The sequence below is a fragment of the Piliocolobus tephrosceles genome, chromosome 3 (genome assembly GCF_002776525.5).
Source record: "Piliocolobus tephrosceles isolate RC106 chromosome 3, ASM277652v3, whole genome shotgun sequence".
In the NCBI taxonomy this organism is placed as follows: Eukaryota; Metazoa; Chordata; class Mammalia; order Primates; family Cercopithecidae; genus Piliocolobus; species Piliocolobus tephrosceles.
This window is the reverse complement of record NC_045436.1, coordinates 100,200,118-100,212,633: the sequence shown is the minus strand read 5'-3', so window position 1 is coordinate 100,212,633 and position 12,516 is coordinate 100,200,118.

Here is a 12,516-nt window from a genome sequence, read left to right as displayed (position 1 = left end):
TTTCACCGTGTTAGCCAGGATGGTCTCAATCTCCTGACCTCGTGATCCGCCCTTCTCGGCCTCCCAAAGTGCTGGGATTACAGGCTTGAGCCACCGCGCCCGGCCTGATGTGGATTTTTTTTTAAACAAAATAGATTTAATAGTATCTACTTGTGGAGTTTGTTTTGATAAATAAATGAGAAAAGCATAACACTATCTGCAGTGGATGCTTGACACAGTTCGAGTTCAAGAAGTGGTATTGCCTTAGCTCCTCCAAATATTTCACCTGTCATCCTATATATGCTGCTTAGAAACCTCCCACCACTCCCCAGCATTCCAGCTCACACCCTGAAGCAAACTTGCCATGAGCCAAAATGATACCGTTTTAATTTGTATATCATGACATAACTATAGTGGTAGAAGCATTTCATTTGAGAATATTTTTGAAAGTTCTTAAGCACTGTATTTACCAATTTAACACATAATACTTTATTAATGATACCTATTCTTTTAACTCAAACATCAAAGGAAGATATTAATACCTAGACTATCAGGTATTTTTTATTATGCTTAAACTATATCCAGCTCTTATCTTAAGGCTTAATCTAATCAATAACTTTGATTTTTATAAACCTTCAGCTACCTACCTCCTCATCAACAAAATTAAATAATAGTACTCAAATAAGAGAGAATATGTTAAGTGATATGGCTCATATCAAAATGAAATTTGCAATAAGTAATAAAAACTGTTAAAAATAATGTAATTACATCAAAAACCACGATTTAGTTCAAGTGTGTATATATGAATCTAAATACATGCTTCCTTTCTAGACACATTAAAAGAAAAAGAAATACTCTGAGAAGATTAAGAAACCGAAATTTGTCATGTATGCATTATGGCTGACTTCAGCTGGTATTTTGGGGGGAGAAAAAGGTAAAATGACATACTATGAGATGAAAAACAAGTTTATATCTTTGAAAAATAATATTAAGCAGAAACTTTTTTATTCATGTGATTATTCTTTGAGATGATTTTTGAATACTGTTTCTCTGAGCAAGAGGACAGTAGTGAAATATTATAAAATTAAAGGCATTTTATAATACAGGATCATGTTGGTCAGACATGAGTACTGTTGCAAATTAGATAAGCCCCAAAAGGAGAGAATTCATTAGAAGTGCCCCCAATGTGGTTGATAAAGGGAGCCTGAGCAGCCAGAAATGATAAAGAACATAAATCTTAAAGACCTGAGCGTCTTTTGGCCTTCATGGGATCTGAATAGTAGGATGTGTTAATATCTCTGAAAAAAGCCTGATTTTCATATTCTCTTTAGTCTTGCTGTCGTTAGAGACTCCAGGAGAAGTGGATTTGTTTTCTTAATCAAATTAGGTATGTTCATGGAACTGATCCAAATATGACCTTCTTCCTTGCTGACAAGTGCTTATCTGATGGGGTATGCTTCATCAATTAAAATAGTTCTCATCTTATTTGGATGCTTTGTAGTCCCTGATATAAGGGGATGTGCTTGGATATGAATGTTAAATGTCAAGGTTCACTGTATATCAAGCTTTTGTTGGTTACAATTGTTGTTGTGATATGTTTTAAAAAGGAACTATCTCAACCAAAATGTCTGACATTAACTGATCTTTCTCCACAGAACATCCTGTGGTAAATTATTACATTAATAACTCCCAATAAATCATGGCTCCTGGCACATGAGTAAGCATAAGCAAGACAGTAGAATAACCTCTCACTCACCTACAGAACCATGAAAAACAATTCATTGCTGATGTTTTAAACACCCAAGTTATGCGGGGGTGGTTGTTACAAAGTAATAGACAAATACAGAAATTAGTATATAGAAAAGAGTGTCTACTTTAACAAAAACCTATAATATATGCCATTGTCTTTGGGAACAGACAATGTGTATAAGCTGGAAAAAAAAAAAAAAGCAAGTGAGCTTCTGGTAGAGGTTGGAAGAATGGCAAATACATTTTAGTGAATGCTGAAAAAGTGCTGAGGCTGCCATTGGAGGTTTGAAAAATAGCAACCCATGTTTTTCCATTATGAAGCAATTTGTCTCTGTAGTAAAATTAAAGTTAGAAAATATGTACCTAATGAATTTGTAGACCTAACTAAAGAGCCTCCCACAGAGAATGATGAAACTGCAATTGAATTCTTTTAGCTGTATATGATAAGGTATAGGAAAATAAAGATTAACCAAGGAAGGAACATCCAATTTGCAAACAGAATTTAGAAGAAATATAGATGAACCAAGTCGTGCTGGGTTGAGGAAAATAGAATAGTTTTACATTTCCAGTCTTTTTAGCCAACAAATTCTCAAAGTAGGAAAAGCCTCAGGGCAAAATCAATTCAGAGATTTTGATCATAAAAGCTTTTATAAAGATGTCGGGAAGACTGAAGGCAATGCCTAGTAGACCCCCAGTTCAAATAGACAAAAATATTTCTAATGATATTAAGAGTGTTGTTCCTGACACTTCATGCTAACTAGAGAACTCTGTTGTAAAAGAATTATAGAAATGATATTTGGGGTGTGGAATAAACCTCAGTTATAAAAGTGCCCAAAGAGCATAAGCTCAGATTTAAAGGGACTAAGTCAGTAAAGAATGAAAAAGCAACTGGACCCACCCAACATTCTGTGAGCAGGAAGAAGACTGGGAAAACTCTCCAACTATTTGAAGCTATTCAAATAGACCATTTCCTATGAAAAAAGACGACCCTCTCTAAGGATGGAACCAAGGAGAACAATGAAGAAGGGAGCAACTCCTGTGGAATGATACTGGGCTTTCATTCCTTGGCTTTGAATGGGAACGTGTTTTTAAACATGTCAAGCTGGATTTCAAAACTTCCATGTGCCTGTTATGTGCCTCTCATTTCTCCTTTATTTGTCATCTGTATATTAGAAAAGTTTTATTTGCCTGTAGGACTCTTCAGGTTATCTATTTTATCTTGGGTGAGTTTCAGTAGTTTGTGGTTTTCTAGTCATTGGTCAATTGAACAATTTCATCTAAGTTGTCAAGTTAGTGTATACAGTTATTAGTAATGATAGCTCCTTCATTCCTGATACTGGTTTATTGTGTCTTTTCTTCTTGGTCAATCTGATTAGAGAATTATTAATTTTATTGATTTTTCAAAGAAACAGTTTCTGATTTTATCGATTTTCTCCATAGATTTTCTGTATTTTATTTTACTAATTTCTGTTCTTATCTTTACTATTTTCTTTCTTCTACTTGCTTAGAACTAATTTTGCTCTTCTTTGTCTGGTTTCTTATGGTAGGAGCTTAAATTACTGATTCGAGACTTTTTTCTTATGTAAGCATTTGATGTTGTCAGTTTCACTCTAAATTACTATCACACCATCCAACAAATCTTGATATGTTGTAATTTTATTCAGTTCAAAATATTTCTTACTTTTCTTTTAGACTTACTCTTTGACCCATGGAATATGTAGAAATGTATTGCTTGATTTCCAAGTACTTGATGATGTTCTTGGTATCTTTCTGTTGTTAATTTTCTGTTTGATTCTATTATGGCCAGATAATATACTTTGTATTACTTAAATATTTAAAAATTTATAGTATTTGTTTTGTGACCCAGCATATGATCTAATTTGAAGACTGTTTTGTGTTCAGTTGAAAATAATATGATGAAGAATATGGATGAAGTGTTCTATAAATATCAGCTAGACCTTTTGGTTGATGGTGCTGTTTAATTCTTCATGGCCTTGTCAATCTTCCTGTCTCCTAGTTTGAAAGAGTAGTATTGACATTTCTGATTATTATGATGAATATGTCTTTCTTCTTTTTGTTCTGGCAATTTTTGCTTTATGTATTTCAAAGTTCTGCTTCAGAGTGCATACTCATTTAGAAATGTTGTTATGCGAATTTACACTTTTTATTATCATGTAATATCCCTCTTTATTCCTGGTAATTCCCTTTGTTCTGAAATCTACTTTATATGATACTAAATTAACCATTTCATTTATGTTTGTTACCACTACTTTATATTCCTTTCTTTCCTCTTTCTTGCCGCCTTTCAGATTATTTGAACATTTTTTATTATTCCTTTTTATCTTGTCTATTGTGTATTTTAATATGTCTCTTTGTATAATTTTTTAATGGTTGCTCTGAAATTCCTATATACCTACTTATCTTTTCACAATCAACTTAAAATCAGTATTTTACTACTTCAAAAGGAATGTAGAGATCTTACCCCATATTGGTTCCTTTACTCTTCCCTCTTTATGTTATAGTTGTTTGACATATTAAATCTACCTACATTGAAACCTCCATCAGGCAGTGTTACATTTTTTGCTTTCAACTGTCAAACATATGTTAAAGAACTCAAATGGAGAAGAATAGTGTGTTATGTTTACCTAGATTTTTGTCACTCTGTTTTCTTCCTTCATTCCTAAAGTTCTGGGTTTCCTTCTGGTGTCACTTCCCTTCTCTAAATAACTTTCTTTAGCAAAAGTTTCAGAGCAGATCTGCTGGTAACAAGTTTTCTCAGTTTATCTTCATCTGCAAATGTGTTTACCATTCCTGAAGGATATTTTTAATGCATGTGGAATTCCAGATTGACAGTTCTTTCCTTTCATCGCTTTAAAAATACTGGTTCAGGTCTCTGTGGTTTCCAATGGGAAATATGTACTATTTTGTGTTGTTTTTCCCCTTAGAGGTAATGTTATTTCTTGTTGACTGATTTCCAGATTTTTCTTTGTCTTTAGTTATAAGTAATTTGATTATTATTTGCCTGAGTGTGGATTTTGTTAAGTTTGAGGTTTGCCATGATCCTCTTTTTAAAAAAGTTTCAATAGTTTTTTGTGGGGTACAGGTGGTTTTTGGTTACATGAACAAGTTCTTTAGTGGTATTTTCTGAGATTTTGGTGCACTTGTCACCCAAGCAGTGTACACTGTACCCAATATGTAGTCTTTAATCCCTCCTGCTCCCAGCCTTCCCCACTGTGTCCCCAAAGTCAATTATATCATTCTTATGCCTTTGCATCTTCATAGCTTAGCTCCCACATGTAAGTAAGAACATGCCGTATTTGGTTTTTTATTACTGAGTTATTTGACTTAGAATAATGTCCTCCAGTTCCATCCAAGTTGCTACGAAGGACATTATTTTGTTCCCTTTTATGGCTCAGTAGTATTCCATGGTGTTATATAGGCCACATTTTCTTTATTCATTCATTGGCTGATGAACACTTAGGCTGGTTCCATATTTTTACAACTGCAAATTGTGCTGCTATAAACATTCATGTGCATGTGCTTTTTCCTTTTTTAAGTTACTGGGATACAAGTGGTATTAGGTTATGCGAGTAAGTTCTTTAATAGTCATTTGTGAGATTTTGGTGCACCCATCACCCAAGCAGTATATACTGCACCCTATTTGTAGTCTTTTAGCCCTCGTTCCCCTCCCACCCTCCCTCCAAGTCCCTAAAGTCCATCGTATCATTCTTATGTCTTTGCGTCCTCATAGCTTAGTTCCCACGCATCAGTGAGAACATATGATGCTTGGTTTTTCATTCCTGTTATTTCATTTAGTATAATAGTCTCCAGTCTAATCCAGGTCTCTACAAATGCAGTTAATTCATTCCTTTTTATGGCTGAGTAGTATTCCATCATATGTATATACCACAGTTTCTTTATCAACTCCTTGATTGATGGGCATTTGGGTTGGTTCCATGATTTTACAATTGTGAATTGTGCTGCTATAAACATCCATGTGCAAGTATATTTTTCATGTAAAGACTTACTTTTCTCTGGGTAGATGCCCAGTAGTGGGATTGCTGGATCGAATGGTAGTTCTACTTTCAGTTCTTTAAGGAATCTCCACACTGTTTTCCATAGTGGCTGTGCTAGTTTACATTCCCACCAGCAGTGTAGAAGTGTTCTCTGATTGCCGCATCCACACCATCTACCGTTTTTTGATTTTTTGATTATGGACATTCTTGCAGGAGTAAGATGGTGTTGCATTGTGGTTTTGATTTGCATTTTCCTGATTATTAGTGAAGTTGAGCAATTTTTTTCATATGTTTATTGGCCATTTGTATGTCTTCTTTTGAGAATTGTCTATTCATGTCCTTAGCCCACTTTTTAATGGTTTTTTTTCTTACTAATTTGTTTGAGTTTGTTGTAGATTCTAGATATTAGTCCTTTGTCAGATGTATAGATTGTGAAGATTTTTTCCCTCCTTGTGGGTTGTCTGTTTACTCTGCTGACTGTTCCTTTTGCCATGCAAAAGCTCTTTAGTTTAATTAAGTCCCAACTATTTATCTTTTATTGCATTTGTTTTTGGGTTCTTGGTCATGAAATCCTTGCCTATGCCAGTGTCTAGAAGGGTTTTTCCAATGTTATCTTCTAGAACTTTTATAATTTCGGGTCTTAGATTGAAGTTCTTAATCCATCTTGAGTTGATTTTTGTGTAAGGTGAAAGATGAAGATCCAGTTTCATTCTCCTACATGTAGCTAGCCAGTTATTCCAGCACCATTTCCTAAAAAGGGTGTCCTTTCCCCACTTTATGTTTTTGTTCGCTTTGTTGAAGATCAGATAGCTGTAAGTATTTGGCTTTATTTCTGGGTTCTCTATTCTGTTCCAATGGTCTATGTGCCTATTTTTATACCAGTACCATGCTGTTTTGGTGACTGTGGCCTTATAGTATAGTATGAAATCAGGTTGTATGATGCCTCCAGATTTGCTCTTTTTACTTAGTTGCTTTGGCTATCCATGGGCTCCTTTTTGGTTCCACACGAATTTTAAAATTGTTTTTTCTAATTCTGTGAAGAATGATGGTGGTATTTTGATGGAGATTGCATTGAATTTGTAGATGGCTTTTAGCAGTATGGTCATGTTCACAATATTGATTCTACCCATCCATGAGCATGGGATGTGATTCCATTTGTTTGTTTCATCTATGATTTCTTTTCAGCAGTGTTTTGTAGTTTTCCTTGCAGAATTCTTTCACCTCCTTGGTTTGGTATATTACTAAGTTTTTTTTTTTTTTTTGGAGCTATTGGAAAAGAGGTTGAGTTTTGATTTGATTCTCTGTTTGGTTGCTGTTGGTTTATAGAAGAGCTACTGATTTGTGTACATTAATCTTGTATCTGGAAACTTTACTAAATTCTTTTATCAGTTCTAGTAGCTTTCTGGAAGAGTCTTTAGGGGTTTCAAGGTAAACCATCATATCATCAGCAAACAGTGACAGTTATCAATTCAAATGCCCTTTATTTCTTTCTCTCGTCTGATTGTTCTGGCTAGGACTTCCAGTACTATGTTGAAGAGGAGTTGCAAGAGTGGGCATCCTTGTCTTGTTCCAGTTCTCAGAGGGAATGCTTTCAACTTTTCCCATTCAATATTATGTTGGCTGTGGGCTTGTCATAGATGGATTTTAGTACATTGAGGTATGTCCCTAGTATGCTGATTTTGCTGAGAGTTTGTTTTAATCATAAAACGATGCTGAATTTTGTCAAATGCTTTTTCTGCATCTATTGAGATGATCCTGAGATTTTTGTTTTTAATTCTGTTTATTGACTCACATATGTGTAACCATCCCTGCTTTCCTGGTATGAAACCCACTTGATCATGGTGGATTATGTTTTTGATATGTTGTTGGATTCAGTTAGCTAATATTTTGTTAAGGATTTCAGCATCTATGCTCATCAAGAATATTAGTCTATAGTTTTCCTTTTTTGGTCATGTCCATTCCTGGTTTTGGTATTAGGGTGATGCTGACTTCATAGAATGAATTAGGGATTGCTCTTTCTTTCTCTGTCTTGTGATAGTGTCAGAAGGATGGTACCAATTCTTCTTTGAACATCTGGTAGAATTCTGCTGTGAATCTGCCTGGTCCTGGACTTTTTTTTTTATGGTAATTTTTAACTTACCATTTCAATCTTGCTGTTTGTTATTGGTCTGTTCAGGGTATCTAATTATTCCTGATTTAAGCTAGGAGGGTTGTATTTTTCCAGGAATTTATCCTTCTCTTCTAGGTTTTCTAGTTTATGTGTGTAAAGGTATTCATAGTAGCCTCGAATGATCTTTTGTATTTCAGTGGTGTCGGTTGTAATATCTCCTGTTTTGTTTCTTAATGAGGTTTTTTGAATTTTCTCTCTTCTTTTCTTGGTTAATCTTGCTAATGATTTATCACTTTTATTTATCTTTTCAAAGAACCAGCTTTTTGTTTCATTTATCTTTTTTTGTTGTTTGTTATTGTTGTTTCCATTTCATTTAGTTCTGCTCTGATCTTGGTTATTTCCTTTCTTCTGCTGGATTTGGTTTTGGTTTGTTCTTGTTTCTCTAGTTCCTTGAGATGTGACCTTAGAATGTTGGTTTGTGCTCTTTCAGTCTTTTTCATGTAGGCATTTAGGGCTATGAACTTTCCTCTTAGCACCACCTTTCCTGTATCCCAGAGGTTTTGAAACTGAATGAACATGATTGTCATTCAGTTCAAAGAATTTTAGTATTTCCGTATGGATTTCATTTTTGACCCAATGATCATTCAGGAGCAGGGTATTTAATTTCCATGTATTTGCATGGTTTTGAAGGTTTCTTTTGGAGTTGATTACCAGTTTTATTCCACTGAGAGAGTGCTTGATATAATTTCAATTTTCTTAAATTTATTGAGGCTCATTTTATGGCCTATCATATGGTCTATCTTGGAGAAAATTCCATGCACTATTGAACAGAATGTGTATTCTGTGGTCGTTGGATGAAATGTTCTGTATATATCTGTTAAGTCCATTTGTTCCAAGGTATAGTTTAAATCCGTTGTTTCTTTGTTGACTTTCTGCCTTGATGAACTGTCTAGTGCTGTCAGTGGAGTGTTGAAGTCCCCCACTATTATTATGTTGCTGTCTATCTCTTTTCTTAGGTCTACTAGTGATTGGTTTATAAATTTGAGAGATCTAGTGTTAGGTGCATATATGTTTAGGATTGTGATGTTTTCCTGTTGGACAAGGTATTTTATCATTAGGTAATCTCCTTCTTTGTCTCTTTTAACTGCTGCTGTCTTAAAGCTTTTTGTATCTGATAAAAGGATAGCTACTCCTGCTTGCTTTTGTTGTCCATTTGCATGAAATGTCTTTTTCCACCTCTTTACTTTCAGTATATGTGAGTCCTTATGTGTTAGGCGAGTCTCCTGAAGGCAGCAGATAGTTGGTTAGTGAGTTCTTATCCATTCTGCAGTTCTGTATCTTTTAAGTGGAGCATTTAGGCCATCTACATTCAATGTTAGTATTGAGATATGAGGTACTGTTGCATTCATTGCGCTAATGGTTGCCTGGGTACCTTGTTTTTTGTTTGTGATTTTTAACTTGTATTTTTGTTTTATAGGTTCATTTTTTAAAATCTTTTTTCTTTGTCTGATTGGGTTATTCAAAAGCCTTGTCTTTGAGCTCTGAGCTCTGAAGTTCTTTCTTTTACTTGCTCTAGTCTATTGTTGAAACTTTCCACTGCATTTTGTATTTCCCCAAGTGTGTCTTTCATTTCCAGAAGTTCTGATTATTTTTTCTTTGTGATATCTATTTCTCTGGAAAAATTTTCATTCATATCCTGGATTTTTAAAAAATTTCTTTAATTTTGTTTTCACGTTTCTCTGGTATCTCCTTGAGTAGCTTAATAATCAACCTCCTGAATTATTTATCTGACATTTCAGAGATTTCTTCTTGTTTTGGACCCATTGCTAGGGAGCTAGTGTGATTTTTGGGGAGTGTTATAGAACCCTGTTTTGTCATATTATCAGAATTACTTTTCTGGTTTCTTCTCATTTGGGTAGACTGTTTCTTCAAATTGTTCTTAAATTTATTTTTGGTTGTGCTGTGTTTTTGCTTTTAAATTTCTTTTTTCCCTCTTAATGATTGAACTTTAATGTTTATAGTTTATTTCAGCCTGACTTGATTCTCTGGTGTGCAGAAGAGCTTTTAGGGTGAAGACTGTGTATGAGTTTCTTAGTTACAGACAGTCTTTGTGCAGTGAGGCTTTCCCTTATGCTGGTTATAGTAGTTATGTATATGGTCTGTGGGTAAATTCACTGTCTCCTATGGGTTTGGAATAGCAGGGATCTCTTGAAGGTTGTCTCATTCTCTCATGGTGTACACTTATTTATTTATTTAATTCTTCCCCAGTATTTTATTATTGGGTTGATGATTCAGGCCTCAGACCAATAGGGAAGGTATCCCTGGGTAGGCACTGGTTGTAGTTAGGGCAGGTAGGTAAATATAACACCCAGTGGTGGGCAGAGGTCCCGGCCTTGATGAAGGTGGCTGGGGGAGCTCTCAATTAGACGTGATGAGATTTTGTCATGGTAAAGAGTGGGATACACCTCAGCTCCTCTTCCAGGCCAGCAGGAAAGCTATCCATCTCACAGCCTCACTCTTGTCCCAGTGTTCTGGCTATTCAGATGAGACAGGCACCTCTTTTCATCTGTAGGAATGTTGATGTTCCAAATAGGGAGGACTTATGACTCTGCCTCTTGTGCAGGCCTGAATCTGAGGAGTGCTCCTCATGGTGGGCTGCAATCACCCTGAATTGTTCCAGGAAGGCTGTCTGTAGGTTGCTTCCGTGCTGTGTTCCCATGGAAGAAGACTCAGCTGTGTCTGCAGTGGTGTGCCAGAGGGAATGAGGACCGCTTCTCCAAAGCTTTTCATGATCACAGAGGCTGCCTGCCTGTTAGGGTAGAGGTGTAGACTTTCTCTACTGCTCCTAGCACTGCAATTGTGTCCCTTCTATAAGAAGCTTCCCACCAGCAGAAAGATCTGGTACTCAAGGCTTGCTGTTTAGATTCCTTTGTCCCATGGAGTGATCCTTTAATGTGGTGCTCTCCCTCTTCCCCTAAGAATGGGGAAGGACTGCAGAGCTAGACTGCAGTGATTGTTATTGCCCATCTGGGTCTAGTCACTCAGTGGGGCTGCCAGGCTCTGGGCAGGTGCTGGGGAATGTCTGCTAAGGATCCAGTGATATGACCTGTCTTCAAGTCTCCCAACAGTAGATAACAGCACCTGGTCTGATGGAAGTGGCAGGGGAGTGATATAGACTGTATGAAACTCCTTGGTTTTAGTTAGGCTTAATGTGCTGGCTTCCTCAAATGCTGGTTATGCTAATAGTGAACTTGTCATGTGGACAGATTCAGGGTGTCTAGTTAGCCAGAATGTTGCCGGCAGTGGTGTTAGAAGCCGTTTTCTCCTTCCTGGGAGCAGTGTTATTCAGCCAAGGGATGCTGTAATGGCCTGTGTTCGTTGGCCTCCAGCCAGGCGGTGGCACTTACAAGAGGGCACCAGTTATGGTGTTAGCTGTGGGAGTTGAGCTTGCCTTAAATTGGCCAAAGGAAGTATTCTGGTTTCTCTGTCAATGGGCGGGGCCATAAAGGTCCAGAGAATTTACGTCCTTTGTGTTAGGCAGGTCTGGGCTCAGACTCTCCTTGGGTGGGGCCTGCTGCAGCCAATGTGGGGTATGGGGGTAGTTCTCAGGCTGCTGAGGTAATGTACCAGAGGGGAGTATAACTGTCTCTGGTGTGCAGAAGAGTTCACAAGGGGAGTGGGGAGTAGCCAGCAGCAGCAGAACTCACCCAGCTCCTATGCAGTTGGTGAGGCTGGTCTTGATCTCACAGTGTCCCACTAGCAACACCAGGTTTAGAACTAGGAAGCCTATGGACTGAACTCAGACCTTCCCCAGGCCATAAGCCTCCCTGCAGAGATAGCAAGCACAGCTTTCAGGCCATGCCCCTCCCTCTCTGCTGGTATGGCCAGGCACCTAGCACAGATACACAGGCCAGGCACCCAGCACAGCTACACAGGCCAGGCACCCAACTCTGGTCTGTAGCACACTTCCTGCTCGCCCCCAGATTCTGTTCAAGGGAGTTCATCCCCACTCAAAATTATCTCACAGAATTCAGTCAGGAATTTATTTTAACCTGCACAACTCCCTGAGTTTGCTGGCTGCCTTCCCCAAGGACCCCTGTGAGATATAGTCAAGGGTGGTTTTCCTGAGCTCAGGCTGGAAACTGGAAATGCCTACAAAGATACTTCCTGCTGCTGCTTTTACTTTTATATTTCACACCACCCCCTAAATCCATTCCAACTCTGGGTAAAGTTAAAGCCTTCTCCAGTGATCTAGATTTGCAGATTGCCTAGTGGGGATGTATGTTTGGAGGCAGGCTCACTCCCTCTCACACTCTGGTAACTTACAATTTTTTGCCTGTCTCACACAGTAGGCCACAGCCTGCTGCTGCTTTCAAAGGATCTGTTAATTTTTTTGGTTTTCCTGGGAAATTCCTGTGACAGTTCTTGGGAGAAAAAGTTCACAGTGTGAATCTCTACCCACAATTCTGTCCTTCCAAGTAGGAGAGACATGCTAACACTGCCTCCTATCTGCCATCTTGAAAAAAAAAAAAGCCAATATAATATATATAACCAATATAATCCTCTGGACAATGTTGATAAAAACACAAAGATAAAATAAGAAAAAATCTCATGCATTTTCCAAAATGCTTATTGTTAGATGAATACAAATTTAAGCATTTA